Source organism: Bombus bifarius, unplaced genomic scaffold, assembly GCF_011952205.1.
Source record: "Bombus bifarius isolate JDL3187 unplaced genomic scaffold, Bbif_JDL3187 scf7180000008006, whole genome shotgun sequence".
NCBI lineage: Eukaryota > Metazoa > Arthropoda > Insecta > Hymenoptera > Apidae > Bombus > Bombus bifarius.
In genome coordinates this window covers 1386869-1402739 of record NW_022884384.1, presented here as the reverse complement: position 1 = coordinate 1402739, position 15871 = coordinate 1386869, and positions in this window count along the sequence as shown.

Genomic DNA, 15871 nt, shown 5'->3' with positions numbered 1-15871 from the left:
ATGATATTCTTAGTCTTGGCTACGCTTTTTCATATTGGATTAGCGAGTCTTAATTAAAGTATATAAGCCGGGTTTTGCGTCACAGCCAGTAAATTCTCAAGGGACGTTTTAACCGCGAAAGTTTAAACCTGATAGTACTCTTATCTACTAGCTAATGTATTAATTCCAGAAATGTAAATAAATGGAACAAGGAACGGACTTTGCGATTCAGTTCCGACTAAAGCTTGCAGTCTATCAACTGATTTCACAGAATTGTTACAATATCTTTGACAAATTACCTTTTCTCCATTTTCATTTGTATAATTGAATAAATTATGTTATATAAAATTCCTTTTCGTTACGATACGAATCTACCTGATACGAATATTTCACTCTCCTTTTCATCGATTGATAATACATTTTCGTTACGATACAAATCTACCTGATACGAATATTTCACTCTCCTTTTCATCGATTGATAATACATTTTCGTTACGATACAAATCTACCTGATACGAATATTTCACTCTCCTTTTCATCGATTGATAATACATTTTCGTTACGATACAAATCTACCTGATACGAATATTTCACTCTCCTTTTCATCGATTGATAATACATTTTAAATAATATTCTTACCAATAGATTGTTGTTATTTCTATACTCAGAGGGAAGATCAGAATAGTTATTATTTTATTGAATGGATAAATCTATCAAAAAAAGCATCTTAAGCCTATCGATTAAATCTATCGATTGTAACTAGGATCATCCTCTAGTTGCTATTTCTTATAACTGGAAACACCCAACAGATCTCACAAAGGACATAACCTAACAAACAAATACTCACCACACTAAAGAAATAAATCAATCAAATTCGAAGATGGTATCCCACTGGGGGTAGCCATCCACATGTTATATTATTATACCACTAAGCTATAATATTTTATCAAATGTCCTACTGGACAAATTGTAAAATGTAAATAAATAAATAAAAAAAAAATTTCTTATAACTAACGCATCTGCATATGGATGGCGAGCACGAACTCGCGTTGTCATTTTCAACATAGATCTTATGGCAAAATTATCCCCAACGACAAACTCTTAATACGATAAAAAAAAGGTGGGAAGAAGAACGTAAATTCATGAATTGATAATGTATTTAGACAACAAGGAGAAACAATTTCGCCCGCAAAACGAGGAGAAACGCTGATAATAGGAAAACGTTGTTTACCTCGTTTTCGGTGGCGAGAAATAAAAGTTCCTCCCTTATTCGAGGGAACCTGTTAATCCGGTTACACGATCCCAGCTTCGATAAACGCGTTAAAAGTGCTAACGTGCCGACGGGATAAGCAGCTAAGAACCACTGCTGTATGACCGGCCCAGGAGAACTTAGCACACGGAAATTTTCGAATCTAAATTTCCCTGCTGTTGCTTGTCCAGCGGAGATTATAGCGTCGTGGTATTATCATCGTCGGCTTTGCAGCTGCGATTCACAAGTGGAAACTCACAGCTTTTCCGTTCAAGACGTCGCAGAACTTTCTCTTCTGCTTACTTTCTTTCTCTTCGTATTCGAGATTTTCTCTATCTTCTCTTCCCTTTCTTTTCTTTTATTTATTTCACGGGTTTGTTTAACTCACAAGCCACTTCTTCTCGTAAGATTCCTTCTTTCTACTTCTAGGTTTCGCCTCTTCTTTTTCCCAAAACGATTTCTATATATTTTTTTCATCATTTACGAATATATTCCGACGACCTGTGTATTTTGTTCATGAAATTCGCTGTAACAAAATGTTACAGAAACATACAGAAGCAACCGTCTGGTGGAAAGATCGAAGATAAATAGTAAGGATAACATCCTTATTCCACGAAGCGAATAGAAAGTCTCGGACCTTTCGTATATTCTGTTCCTTATCCTTTCAAATTTGTCAATTTCATCTGTACAGAGAAAAGAGAGAGAGAGGGGGATTGAAAGGAAACGGATCGTATAGGAAAACTCGACGGAAGACAACGTCTTCAGCAACCATGTACATTCGTTTCTTTACCCTTTAAAAAGAAGCGATAATACAATTCACGTTCGACAACTACATTGTTGCATTCCTATTCGAGGAAGCAGCAATTGCACGTTCTTTGTTACTCTCTTTACATCAAAGAACATTATGAAGAAACGGTGTAAAAGAAATGTACTTTTTCCCTTTTGCAGTACTTTAACAACGTATTATACAAATAAAGCGCAAAATGAAAAGTGTTTCTCTCATTTATGTAACCGACTTTTCTATTTCATAGAGTATTGCGCTACTCGACCTCTTCGTTTTATTAACGTTTAGTACTTGATTACGACTTTAGACTACTTTAGACTTTAGACGACTTTAGACTCTGAACTACAGTCTTACCTTTCGCTACAGTGAAACATAAAATGAATACTTGCATAAATATTCTTTTGAATTTCAATAATTCTAGTCTTAAGGTCTATGTATAAGATTATAGTCTCGGAGCGTAAGGTACACGAAGGGAAAGATTTTCGAACGATCTTCTAGGAATTTAATACAATTTTTTATTTATCTAGCGTTAGGGTTTCAACCGTGGAAAAAAATTTTTAATTAAAATCCAGTTGACCGAAATACGTAAACGTACTCTGGCGATTCGCTTAGTTCCGAAACTATGTTGTAATTTTTCCGATATCGACAAGCTAATTAGTTATTCATAATTGCATACGGTGTTCCGAAAATATCGTTGCGGAGAAGTTATGCGCCTCAGCTGTCAGTTTTCAAAACTATACGGCAAACGGGGTGAACTCTGTTTATCGCCTATTTGCTCGAAACTTTCAAATTGCAATCATAGTTCGTTGTTTCCTGTGTTGCTCCAAATTTATTCGCAAATATATTCGGAATTGTCGATCGCCTGAGCAGCCCAGTTAGCAGAATAAACTATTTTGCGATATATTCATAAAAAGTAAGTTGAACAGAAAGTGAACAAAACATTGCGATGGTATACGATTGACGGAACGAGAAGTATTTCCAATTATATTTTTATAAAATCCAACTAAAAGATAAATTAATGAACATTGTTTATTTCTATATTCTGACCTGTATGGTATTCTGTAGAGAATATCGATAAGAAGCAACTGTTATATAATATATTAAAATTTTATATGGATTATTTTTCTGAACCTAGTATAATCTATAAATAAACAATTGAGGAGATTATTCACGATGGTTACACGCAGGGCCGGCGTGACATTTTGCGGGGCCGGGTTCCGGCGAACGCGCTGAACCTGCCTTGCGCCGGTCCTGGTTACACGAATTATCACAAAAATAGAGAGACCTCATGATGTATTAACGATGATTAAATAGTTTGTTCTGTACTACGAGTAAACATAAATTTGAATGAATAAACAAAATTTTAGGTTACGCTAGACTGTAATCTCCAGTTAATATATATACATATTTTATTTGTTCATTTTGATCTTACATAGTCTTTCAAATATTGAACTGAAAGTAGGAAAAGCGCGTACTTCTGACGTTACAGTACTCGTCTAGAGCGCTATATTCCTATAAAACTGGCAGTGAAGCCGCAGGAAAAGTTATAGAATCACCTGGTTTAAACTCAGCTGTAACAATGTACGCTAGTCTGAAAATACAGTCAGAAATGGCCGGAAGAGCAGAATGGAGGGTGTGAAACGAAGGGCCATAGAACGTCATTGAGTTAGAGACACCTTAACTCACGAGACAGGCGATGAAACCGCTATTCACTGTTTTAACAAGTTGTTTCCAGGCTTACTGGATAACGTATAGGCCGTTACAGGACAACGAATGTTCCCCGGCAGTTGTCTCCGGAAACTGGCCTTAAGCCACTTGCTCTTCGATCGATTTTTCTTCCGTCCTCTCTACCCGATACGAAGCCGATAGGACAGTTTCCAAAACGTGTGAAGCTCGAACCACACGATATTCTTCGCGTTTGTAGCGATAGTCTTTGATGAAACGCGTTTTCATTGCGATTCCTTTGCAATTAAGGAACGTATTTCTATGTGTCAGTGTGAATTTTTCAAATTTTTTACACCAGGTAGATATACCAGAAATCGTTTCGTTTTTCGAAGAGAAATTACTTCGAAGAAACTTCGTTTCCATAATGAGCTATTGATAACATTCTGCCAGTGATTGCGCGTTAACGATGTAAAGGACTAAAATATGAATTGAATATTATATTATCGATTGTGTAATACGTTTATATCGAAATTTAGAGGGATATATAATACGTTTGTATTTAACATATCTATGAAATGACGAAATATTTGACAAATTTTTCAAATGATTTATGCATGTACGTGTTTTTCGTGTGAAACGTTGAAAATTCAACGCGAATAATTGAGATTTATTAATATTCATTTCTGTCCGTTCCTAATAATATTAATGCAAAATATTTTAACCTATATCTCGTTAAATACAGATTTAATATAAAGAGAGTATTGTATTATATAATAGTATATCGTTATTTATAATGTTACATAATTATACTGTAACATTATACGATAACGTTGGCGCTGTTAACAGATATAAACGAATTAATGTAATTTATATTTATTTGGATCTTTACGTGATATCTTTCAATGAAAACATATTAATCAATCTAACTAGCAATTGAAATAATTAAATTTAAAAATTTGAAAAATCTCTGGAACACTTATCGAATTCTTTCGCAATCAGTTTCCGAGCCACACGTGTAACAGCATTTTCAGGAAAGAAACTTCGACGTTCATGAGTAAAATTTCATCATTTGGAGCGTAAGCGAATCAAGAGGATTAAATTTAGAACTATGCATAAGAAGTGCACTTCTAACTAATTCTATCGAAAAAGAGACCCAAAGAAGTAAGTAAATGTATTTAAAAATGTATCGAACAACTACAAATTTCTTTGTAAAAAAGTTCTTTTTCTATCTGGCCAACAAAGTTGTTTCCGATAATCTTCCTCTAACTATCAATGTAAAATTAACTGCCAGAAACTCGATTATACATCTATAAAGGAAAAGAGAGACCAGTACTCGTGAAAGACGAACGAGCAGTTTGAGCAGAGAAAATCGCAATGTTAAGATCTTTTAAGAACAAGGCTAGATTTTCTCTACACTTCATAAGATTCAATGACAGGATTACAATCTGGTCGTAAAGTGGAGCCGCCTCGTAATTTTACTTTTCTGCTTCGTCACGATGATCCGCGCAAAAGGGCAATACCGTTACGAGTCGTGAAATAACGACGCGACACCGACATCGCCAACAAGATCTCGGATAACGGGATAATAAAATTGCTACATAAAAAAATGCGTTTGCTTTTCGTCCTTTTTAGGCTGTCCGCGTATGCTTTTTGCTTTTTCGATGCTTACGTTCTCAATTTTTTGTACGTACATCTGTTCGATACCTTAGGCCTTAGAATATCCTTCTGTGTTTGTTTTTCGAACAGATGGCAGAAAATTGTTGTTATTATTATTATTATTATTCAGATATTACTGAAAATTATTGTGTTAATAATTGTTTGCATACCTTTCCAAATTTTATATCTTTCGTCCGTGTTCGAACGAATTATTAAATTGTTTATTACTATCTTGTTAAGGAGGTTAAAGACCAAAATTGCAATAGTTTTTAGTCATTAAAAAATACCTTGTTAAAAATTTGCACTTTGGATTTTAGGTTCGATCGAACAGAATAATAGTTTAAACCATAGAAATTTCTACGATCATCCAATAGAAACATCATCTTTCATTTAAGAGACGCTTGGTAAATATCAAGTCATAGTGTAATTTATAATAGTATAATAATCCTAGATACGTATCGTGAATACATATTTTATAAATATTTGTATTTTACTGAAGTCTAGTATCCTTTAAATAAATAAATAAAAAATTAGTTAATGATACGTTTACAATTTATATTTCGAGTGTTTTTGTGTCTTGCGATATTTTATTATATCTATTGTTTGATACTAAAATATAATGGAATAGGTAGAAGAAAGGTTATTATAATATTCCTATCTATAATTTTTTTCATTTTTAATACCCTACCATGTACGATAATCTAGTCCCGGTATTCAGAGAATTAAAGTTGCCGTGGTGGGATTACAGTTAATCAACGGAAATATTGCACTTTTTCAATTATTCATTCTTCTCTGTCATTTAATACCTCGGCATATTACGTGGAATAATTAATCTCTTTTTACAAAACAGCATCATTGAACAGTCTTCGTAAAAAAAAGAAAAAAAAAAGAAAAAAAAGATTGAAACACGAGCACGCACCCAAGTATTGTAAAAAAACAAGCGATTCACTGGTCGTGTAATAACTGTTATGACTAATTATCGCAGTTCCTCGTACGTCGAAATAAGCTGTTTGCTAAAAATCGCTCCGTTCATTTTTAATACAGTGCTTCCGAACAAAACTTCCAAAATTTTTATACATTTCTGACATTATCTGCAACACTAGCTTCTAGCAGTTTTAAATTTTCGAATAAAAATAAAACTTAATGATTAATGGTATTTAATATCGAATAAGTTTCGAATACAAGCGAAGTGGAAACAAACTACCGAAAGGAACCATATTCAAAGAATGGTATAGTTACAATTTGCTATATTTATCATTGCGTAATTTTTAATTTCGAGTACGTTCTTTAGCTCGGAGCAATACGACAATTGCAACGATATTTTCACAAATAACTGTACTTAGGCTAATAGAATATTTCTTTTTAACTGGTGGTCTTCGTATCTCCTTTATCATATCGCGTTTAATATATCTTCGAGCTTACCAAGTAATGCTGTCGCAAGTGGAATCTTTCTAAATCACGTTAAACTCTCCATGATTTATCGAACGGTCGAACAGACCCCGAACATAGTGGAACGAGTTGGAATAAAAGAACAGCAGCTGGGAGAAACAGCAGGCATCTAACGAAGCACAAAGCTCTGCGTGTCTGCGTATGAAAAACAACGAGAGTCCAAGCTTCGAGGTATAATCCGTAAAAAGGCGTTTCGCGGAAAAACAGGATTTTAATCTGTGGGCAAAACGATGTACAAGAACCACGTTGATGCTGAGGCCAGCTTCAATCTCCGCCAGGTGATTACAATGTAATATTTTTCCTGGCGATGTCCGTTTTGCCGGAATTAAATTTACTATCTTTTTATGCGCGCCGGATATCCTCTCGCGTTCGATTACTTTTCGTACGGGAAACAAAGGGGTATCTCGGGTTAAAAATCACCCGAGCTGCTGCAGTTTGGCGGAAAATACCAGCGAGGGAGCTGGTGGTCGAATCGAAAAGTGTTACGGGTTTAAAGCTGTGACTCGAATAAATTCTTTATAAAAAATTGATCGAAATTGCGTATCCACAGTCTTCTGTCGTGGGAACGGTTTTTCGGCAAAATGGATTTGAAAGTCGCTGGTGTGTGCACGCTGTTTATTAATGGCCCATCGCGGTGAATAAGCGCACTCGTCGTTCTCTATTGTCAGAATATAAATTAGATCTTGACGGTTTTATCGTATACGTATGAATCGTCGAGAGTAGTCGTTTTATACCGATCGTATTGCATCCTCGGTTTTCGCTATAATTTCGCTATATAACCGGTTCCAATTTAATGTACTGTTATAGTTAGCTATAAGCTTTTCTTTCCTTTTCGCTTGACAAAGAATATATTTGTCCACTATCTTTTGTATTATAGTAAATATAAAATCACATAATAATATTCTTCGACGAGTGATCATTAGGAAAACAATGAAATTTATCGCATATTTATGTGAATTTATAAAAATTTGATTGTATAGCAAAAGAGAAATTCCTTTCGAAAAAGTCGTTATCTCGTCCCATTAAATTTTCCAGCTAACACATCAAATTGCAGAATTTTCAAACTAAAGCGAAATAATCGACGACCGTAATACGATCACCGAATAATCGAAAACCGCGATACAGATAGGGGATTCGTCAATTCAAAATACTACGTTAAATCTTACAGCCGATAAAGCCGCAATCTGAGCGTTAGCTGGAAACATATCGACGTTACCTGAAACGTTTCTTTCTCGCTCGCGCTTATATTTCGCACGTATGTTAGCTGTCTTGCTCTCGCACGCTCGATCAGCATCGATATTGTCGCCGGAATTTATGGATTTCCAGGTCAATACGCGGTGACAGGAAGTACGTGCAATAAGAGGAATCGTCCCGTTGGCACATCTCTCTGGAAATCATTGGAGCCGTAGAGCGTAGTTCTCTGCAATCGGCTGGCGCCGACAGACAACCACAGACTTCGATAATCGTTGGCTGAATTAATTCCAGATTTTCTAGGCCGATCAAAAACTGGGCCACGGCCCTCGCGGTGGAAATTTGCGTCGATTTATCGAACTCGTGAAATACGCGAGTCCAGAGAAACTTGCCTCTTCCTGCCATTACTTTCGCTGCTAGCTCTAAGAATAAAATACACCTAACTATCCTAACTATCTGCAATTGCGCAATTCCTTTTATACATTAAACAGGGAGAAGATTACCTCTAGAAAAACGTTAAAATATCATTTCGAAATATCATAGGTTCGCTATACGGATGAATAGATCTTCGCGTTTTGTCATTTTGTTCTAACAAAAAGAAAAAAGAAAAATAAAAAAGAATACTTCTCACTGAAAAAAGCAATTTCACGTTAAAGTTTAATCGGCCGAAAGAATTATACCGCGTGTAAATAAATTGATTCGCAGTCGACCAAAAATATTTCACGATGTCACTTGTCAGTGTTGAATAAAAAAAAAAAAAAAGAAAAAAGTAAGCCACAGAATGTTCGATACACTATTGGTCGTAAAATTAAAATCGCGAAACAAATAAAGTCATAGCAACGATAGAATTGTACAAATTTTTTGATAACATTTCACTAGGTAGGATGATAACGCGGTTTGTTAATATTTCGTATTTCTTCCTTCATTCTTCTTTTATTGAGTTGGGAAATATATTCTTTCACGTTCGTTTTGTTTACCCGTATATTCGAATCAATTTGAATTAATTCAATTCTATTCGATCATCCGACCTCCTGTTTCCTAAACTGTTCGATCCTTCGTCCGGACCCGAGATACGAACCTTCTTACCACTTTCGCTCGCTTTTCTCCCGATCGCAATTTGCGTGCCGTTTATCGCGTGCAACCAAGTTATTCGAATTCGGTCGAACATTAACTTGGCGAAAGTTCGTCGACAGATTGTGGCAAATCTTTCCTCGGCAAACTACGGAAGTTTAGCATTTAAGAGCGATCGCACTTAATTAACCGTCCAAGTGCAATTTTATGTCCTGAAAATTGCGACTATAATATCTTTTACCATAGCTATAACCAGGTATACGGGTAAATATTTAAAAATCCTAAAAATTGTATTAAAATGTTTCGAGATACAGGCTAGAATTGCATTACATTGATTTACTAGAATTTTATTAGAAAAGTCGTTGAAAAATCCCAGCCTGAATTATATATCGTCATATAAATAAACGTGGAAGATAATCAAAGTATAAGATTAGATAATAAAAAGAAAATTATTCCCTTCAACAAATGCAAGCGTTCGACTATTAACGCTTTTTCAAACGAATTTAACGACAAGTCAAATGGCGGCTGAAAGATCCTTGGTGTAAATTCTATTTAACCTAAATGCCGTTTCCCTGGCATTAATTTGTCGACGATGTAGGAAGCAACGAAGGGAGGTCGCGTACCAGTGACGCGCGATCGTCCAATTTTAATGGAGCGAATACGAATAACGACGTTCGGAAACGATTATTCCCGTTAAGCTACGATTTCTGGGAGGCAACGCTGTTTCGTAGCTGTAGCTGCCCCGGGGAAACTCATTAACTACCAATCACGATCAAAATGAGTTAAATAGTTGAACGGTCGCGCGAGGCGTCGGCTTTCATCTCATGCACGCTTCATTTACTGTAATTTGCCATAGAATCCATATAAATGCCGTCATATAATGAATTTTCCACCTTCTAAATTAATTCTCCGTGAAAGTGTCAACATAGGTGCATTCGACGCATCAAAAACTATAACTTTGTTACTCCTTTATTGGAAACCATAGTTTTCATCGCTCTTTTTTACCCTCCAGTTCTTTGTTTTTTTCCATAGGTAACACGCATATAGAGCGCTGATTTAATGAAAACCCGCTGAAGGCAGTTTGTTACAGCCGAATCGCTATGCAAAAGGCCCCGTATCGATGATACCACGTTGTATATTTTAAATAGCTACGGTTTTCCGTACCCTGATCGCCCCTAGCGACCGCCGCCATCCGCGTCCTCCTCTACGCTCAATTCATGTTTTTAAATCTCTCGGACATCGATCAAACAGGAATTAAAAAACTTCCTCGTTTCTTGTTTCTGGCTTGGAAAATAAATAGGAAGTTTTGAGCCTTCCCAGTTGCAACGTTGCTAACATCCATCTAAATTGAGATACCACGCGTTTTCGTTTCACGTTCGGGTGTCGTGAATTTTAACTTGAGTCGTAATACGCGCGATGGTTGGGTTTATAGCTTGTACAAACTCGAAAAAATTGCTTCTCTCGTTATTGTGAAACGTTTATCGAATTTTGTATTTCGAAATAGTTGAACTGATAACCTGATACTTGTTAGATTCGTGTGTATTCAGAGTTTCGCATGTGGGTCGATGAAAAAGATGTCTTCTTATTACGTAACGTGGTATTTAATAAAATATTTGCACCTGTAACATCAAGCTTTTACCTGGTTGTACAATTCTCACAAGTACATTACAGAAACAATGCCTTTTCCTAAATTCCAAATTAATGGAATAATTAGAAAATATAAGATAAGTTTTATTTAATCGTGTAAATACGAGTAGTTACTTTATATGTATAACAACTGCATTTTACGGTTCAATTTACGATTACGTACCTTGCGGAAGCGTGCTCGCGTTGTTACAATATAAATCGATACAACGCAAAATAAACTACATATTTTTTTTATTACTAAGCTATTGTTAGACCACTTTTATAATCAGCGGTACATATGCATATTTTTTTTTCAATTAATTGATTACTTTTACAGGCTTTAGCGATGGAATAAAATTCGATATTTATTTCTAGGTTTTAATTTATGCTTAGAATATATTACGTTATTAGTTGTTGTTTTGCGTGAGATTTAAGATAATATAATTAAAGTTGAAAAATGGTTTTCATATTTTACGTTTTTAATGCTTTTTATTCGGCTAAATTTTCTGTTTGTCTGTCCCTGGGTAAAATTCCGTAAGCGAAATTTCACCCACCCCCCCGACCAGCTACAGAATTGTAATTTGGGACACATGCTCGTTTCCAATGACAATACGATACAAATATACAAAATTGACAACCTTTTTTTCTATTTTAGCTTGCTTTTTTGTTTGTCTGTCTGTCTGTCTGTCTGGGTGGAATTTTGTAAGCGAAATTTCATCCACTCCCCGAGGAGCTACATAGATGAAATTCGGAACGCATGCTCATTTCCGACGACAATGCGATATGATTTCAAAAAATTGACAACTTTTCTATTGGAAATGGTCTGGTTAGTTGAGATGAGATCTGAAAAAATCTTTTTATCCCGCAATGAGATTCAATGTATATTGATGATAGTTAATGAGTAAAAAATAAAAAATCGAATAAATACGTTTAAAAAAAGTACGAAAAATCATTTTTATTTAAAAATGTATTTATTAAAAGGAAGAAGATACTTGTTTTGATCAGATATCGTTAAGTGATTGAATGTAATAATAATACACAGGAATTCTATATAATAGCCATATAAACAAAAACCACTTTTTCTACGTTTTTTAAATTCATATCTTTTATTTCCTTTTAAGGTGATATTCTCGCGTGAATTGACTCGAATGCAAAACTTTGTTCAAATGTGCAACCATAAAAGCATAAATTTTTAATTCGAATAAAAAGGACATTTACCTCGATCCCTGCAGTATTTTTCGTTTCGAAAATAACATCTTCCACCTTCGTGTCTCTAAAGACCCATAAAAAAAGACATCGTCGTATAATAAACTGATGCTTTTACGATTTGCTGTACACAAGAGGATTTTTCATACTATGGACGCTATAAATTGATCGGTAAGCTTCAGGAGTCTCTCGATTTAATAAAAACTGACTTACTTGCTCCTATACGAATTTGTCTTTACATTATTTCGTGATAAAATAATGCTCTGAAATCATTGTGTAATTATTACACAAACAATTGAACAGTGATAATATCTATTTTCATTTTCTACTGCTGCTCGTATTTGCATGAATATCCTAAAATTTCCTATACGTGTGAACAACGAATCTAATAGTTACCTATAAGACAAACTAACTCGATCATTAGTTAAAAATTTCCAGAATTTAGGAAGATGTGACAATACAACAATGGAAATTTCGTTTATCTCCTATGCACATGCCAATAAAATATTAATCAACATACGGATTTTTCCTAATCGTCACTATGTCCCCCTATGTGAAATATTCGTTCGAACGACGAAATATACTTTTCTTTTTCGTGTATCTTTTATTCGAAAGAGGTCGGAAGTTGTTTAATATCGATATTTCTTCTATGTCCACCTTCAAAGATAATGTCAACTTTCCTTTCAAATCGAATGTCGCGGACCATAAGCCCAACGTTTCACTTCAACACTCCATAATTCTGACAATCAATGTCACTTCTATTCTACCATTGCAGAGAAAACGTCAGTGGTACCATTTACGTGGCGATATCAACGTGGAAACATCGATCGAGCCGATAAACGTCAGAAGGAGGAACATTTTTCACCTAGTTATCATCTCTTGAGCGCCGCAGTACCTTGAGCTGCAGAATAGAGAGGCTTTTATTGGAAAATACGGAATTTTACCCACGCATCCGACCAACGAGATACGGTTCCAAACTATAAGAATTCTTCCTATCGATGGAAACAGCATTTTGCAGACGTTTGAAGGATTTCGTAGTTTTCTGGTGCTGACTACTCCCAGACATATTAACCGCCACGCCTGCCAAAGATCGCTGTACCAAACGATCTCCGTTTCTGCCCGAGAAAGGCCTCTCGAGCCAAACAGGTGTACGATATTTGGGATACTATTTGAGAACGTTCCACGTTATAAGGAAGATCGGAGCGTGACGCTGGTCTGTTCGACTCTGTGGTCGGATAAAATTCAATTTTGTAACGTGCCTCTAGATTTCGTTTCATTTGTATCGGACGCTTGTCAGTCGACTGTTTCCGCTTATCTGGCGAAGCTGAAGTGTGAGACAATCTCTAAACCTGTGAGACAATTCTCAGGAAATTGACGAGGTGTCTGGCACCCAGGTGCCGCGTTTCCGATTCTGCTAACGTTCCACACGAGCTGCCGGTGTTTTACAACTTCTTTTTCAAATAGGGTTGTTAGCGTGTGGAAACGAAGCGAACAGCGGAATAGCAAATAATATTATAGTTTAAATGGGATTTGTTTATTGGAGTACGAAATTTTATGATACTCTATTATTTTTACACAGTTATTTAAAAAGGTGTTTGACATTTAGAGAAAAAAATTCGTGCGCTTCTTTAGACATTTATTGTGGCGAATGATCGAGATAATACGAATAAACGTGTACGTACAGTGCATTTAGGATCATTGAACTACGGTTTCTTCTTTATTCGAAAATATAGTTCCTCTCTTCGTATTAATTAAGTTGGGTCATGTTTCGTAAATTTTACAAAATTGAACAAAATGCTTAAAACATGAATCAAATTTATTCGACTGAAAATGGTTTTCAATTTCCTGTCTCCAACTAAATTGTTCGATTGAAAAAAGCAAGTGATTTTGCCCCGCATATAAAATACTATGAAATTTAAATATATATTTAACTTCAATTTTGTTTAAACGAAATCGTTGGCGTATGAGAATAAACATTCCCTTTCATATCACTGAAAAGATTCAATAAACAAATTGTTATTGCACATTGGTAAACAAATTGTTATTTGTACGTTCCAACGCATACTCGAAACTGTACGTATAAAACGACATATTCGCGTTATCGGAGGAATCATTAAAATTCTACGGGGAGCTTCGAGCGCAAAGATTCCAAAGCACGGCGTTGATTTATCGATAGTTTTCGGTGATCTATGGGATTGAACGAGTGAAAAAAATTTGCTGATCTATCTTCGACCGAATGACCACGAGGAAACGGCGACCTACTTAAATTCTCAGAGGTGCAACGAGAGCATCGTGTCTAAGAAAAACCTGCTGCCTAGACGTTCTTCACGCTCAACCAAACTGTAACGCCTTAAACTTTTGCAAAGATGTGAACAGCCTGCCTAATTGAAACATTTTCACGCGTTCGTTGCTTTAAAAGGCTGCAAGGAGTTTGTGATAAAACTTGATCGATTCAAAGGGTAATCGTCCAAGAAAAAACAGCTTCTGAAGCCGATATCTTCGATCCTTTTCTTTTCTCGTGCAATTACGTTATTTCTTAAGTTTTTTCACTTTCGATTATGGGAATACGATACATAGGAATCTGACGGAAACTCGAATGAAAAGCTCTGGTAGGAATTTCATCAAGTAGTAGCTTTTTATAATACTTTCTAACGAAAGGAATTATTATTATTATTGTTATTATCAGAAATATCTTTAATTCATAGACGACAAATTTCCTATTAAAATATTCCTCGTCATCATCAAAATAATCGCTTCTTTATGAAACGTAATTCGTGTAATTTTGTAAAAACGCAGAAAATGTCAAAAATATAACACGTCGGGAGCATATCTTGGCCACAAATGATACACAATTAAACGAACCAATTTCACAGAACGGCAAACATACATACACGCACATACATATACATATATATATACATGACTAAAGTTCAATCAATGATAAACAAACACATCCCACATCACTCGAAACAATAGGGACAAATATGGAGAAATATCGCTAAGCGAATAAGATTATTATTATTATTATTTTGCCGTAATGAAATTGTAAATAAAATGTCTCAAACTTTAAGTCAAGTACTGCTTCAGTGTACGATCGATAAACAATACAAACCCTTCGATGAATTCGTTAACCTTATCGATCGTGCACATAGTTCTGGTGTACACGGGAAATAATGGAAGCGTTTCTTCCGATATTTTTCGTCGCACATGTCCATCATCGATATACAGACTCGATATCGACTTCGAATCGAAACGCAATCCACGTGATCTAAATACCGAAACGAACGACTTCCTGCATGTAAATGGCACGATGGAACACAGAAAATCATATAGTCTGTGGTTCTCGCGAGGTTGACTCAAGCTGGACTGCTCTCTAACTCATCAGACATAATCTATGGGTAACGCAAACTTGTCTGGATCCGGGCACGACGTGCATTGTCAATAACGCGATCCGTCAACGAAGCTGCCAGATCGATAATCAGAGGGTTCCCTTTCTCCTGGATGGAGAAATGGTTGATGGATACACACAATGGCTGCGGTTTGCTGCGCAAGCGATATGGAAGCGCGACAGTTACGATGTATCCGGATACGTCGCTCGATGCTCTGACAGTTAGTGGAAATATTTTCTTTGCTTCGGTTTAGTACGGATAGACGTCGTTTCGAGTGTCGCGCGCGTCCACTTCGATGAAACGTCGCTGGTGAAAAATTGAAAAGCAACACGTTGTGGTCGAGCTTCGTGAAAATAGTGGACAAAGAGGAGACGATGGAAATACGAGCACCGATTGACTAATGACGAAAACGATTAAGACAAGGGAAGAACAAGACGGCGTGTTGAAATAATTTCAAACACGAATTCTGATCTTTTGCTAAGAAAGGAAATGCGGATCTATGGTACGACTAGCTGTATTTCAGTAGCAACGAATGTATTAAACAATTTAATTTGAAAAATGTTGAACGATCTAGTTGAGAATCACGAAGCAGTTACATGTGACGTA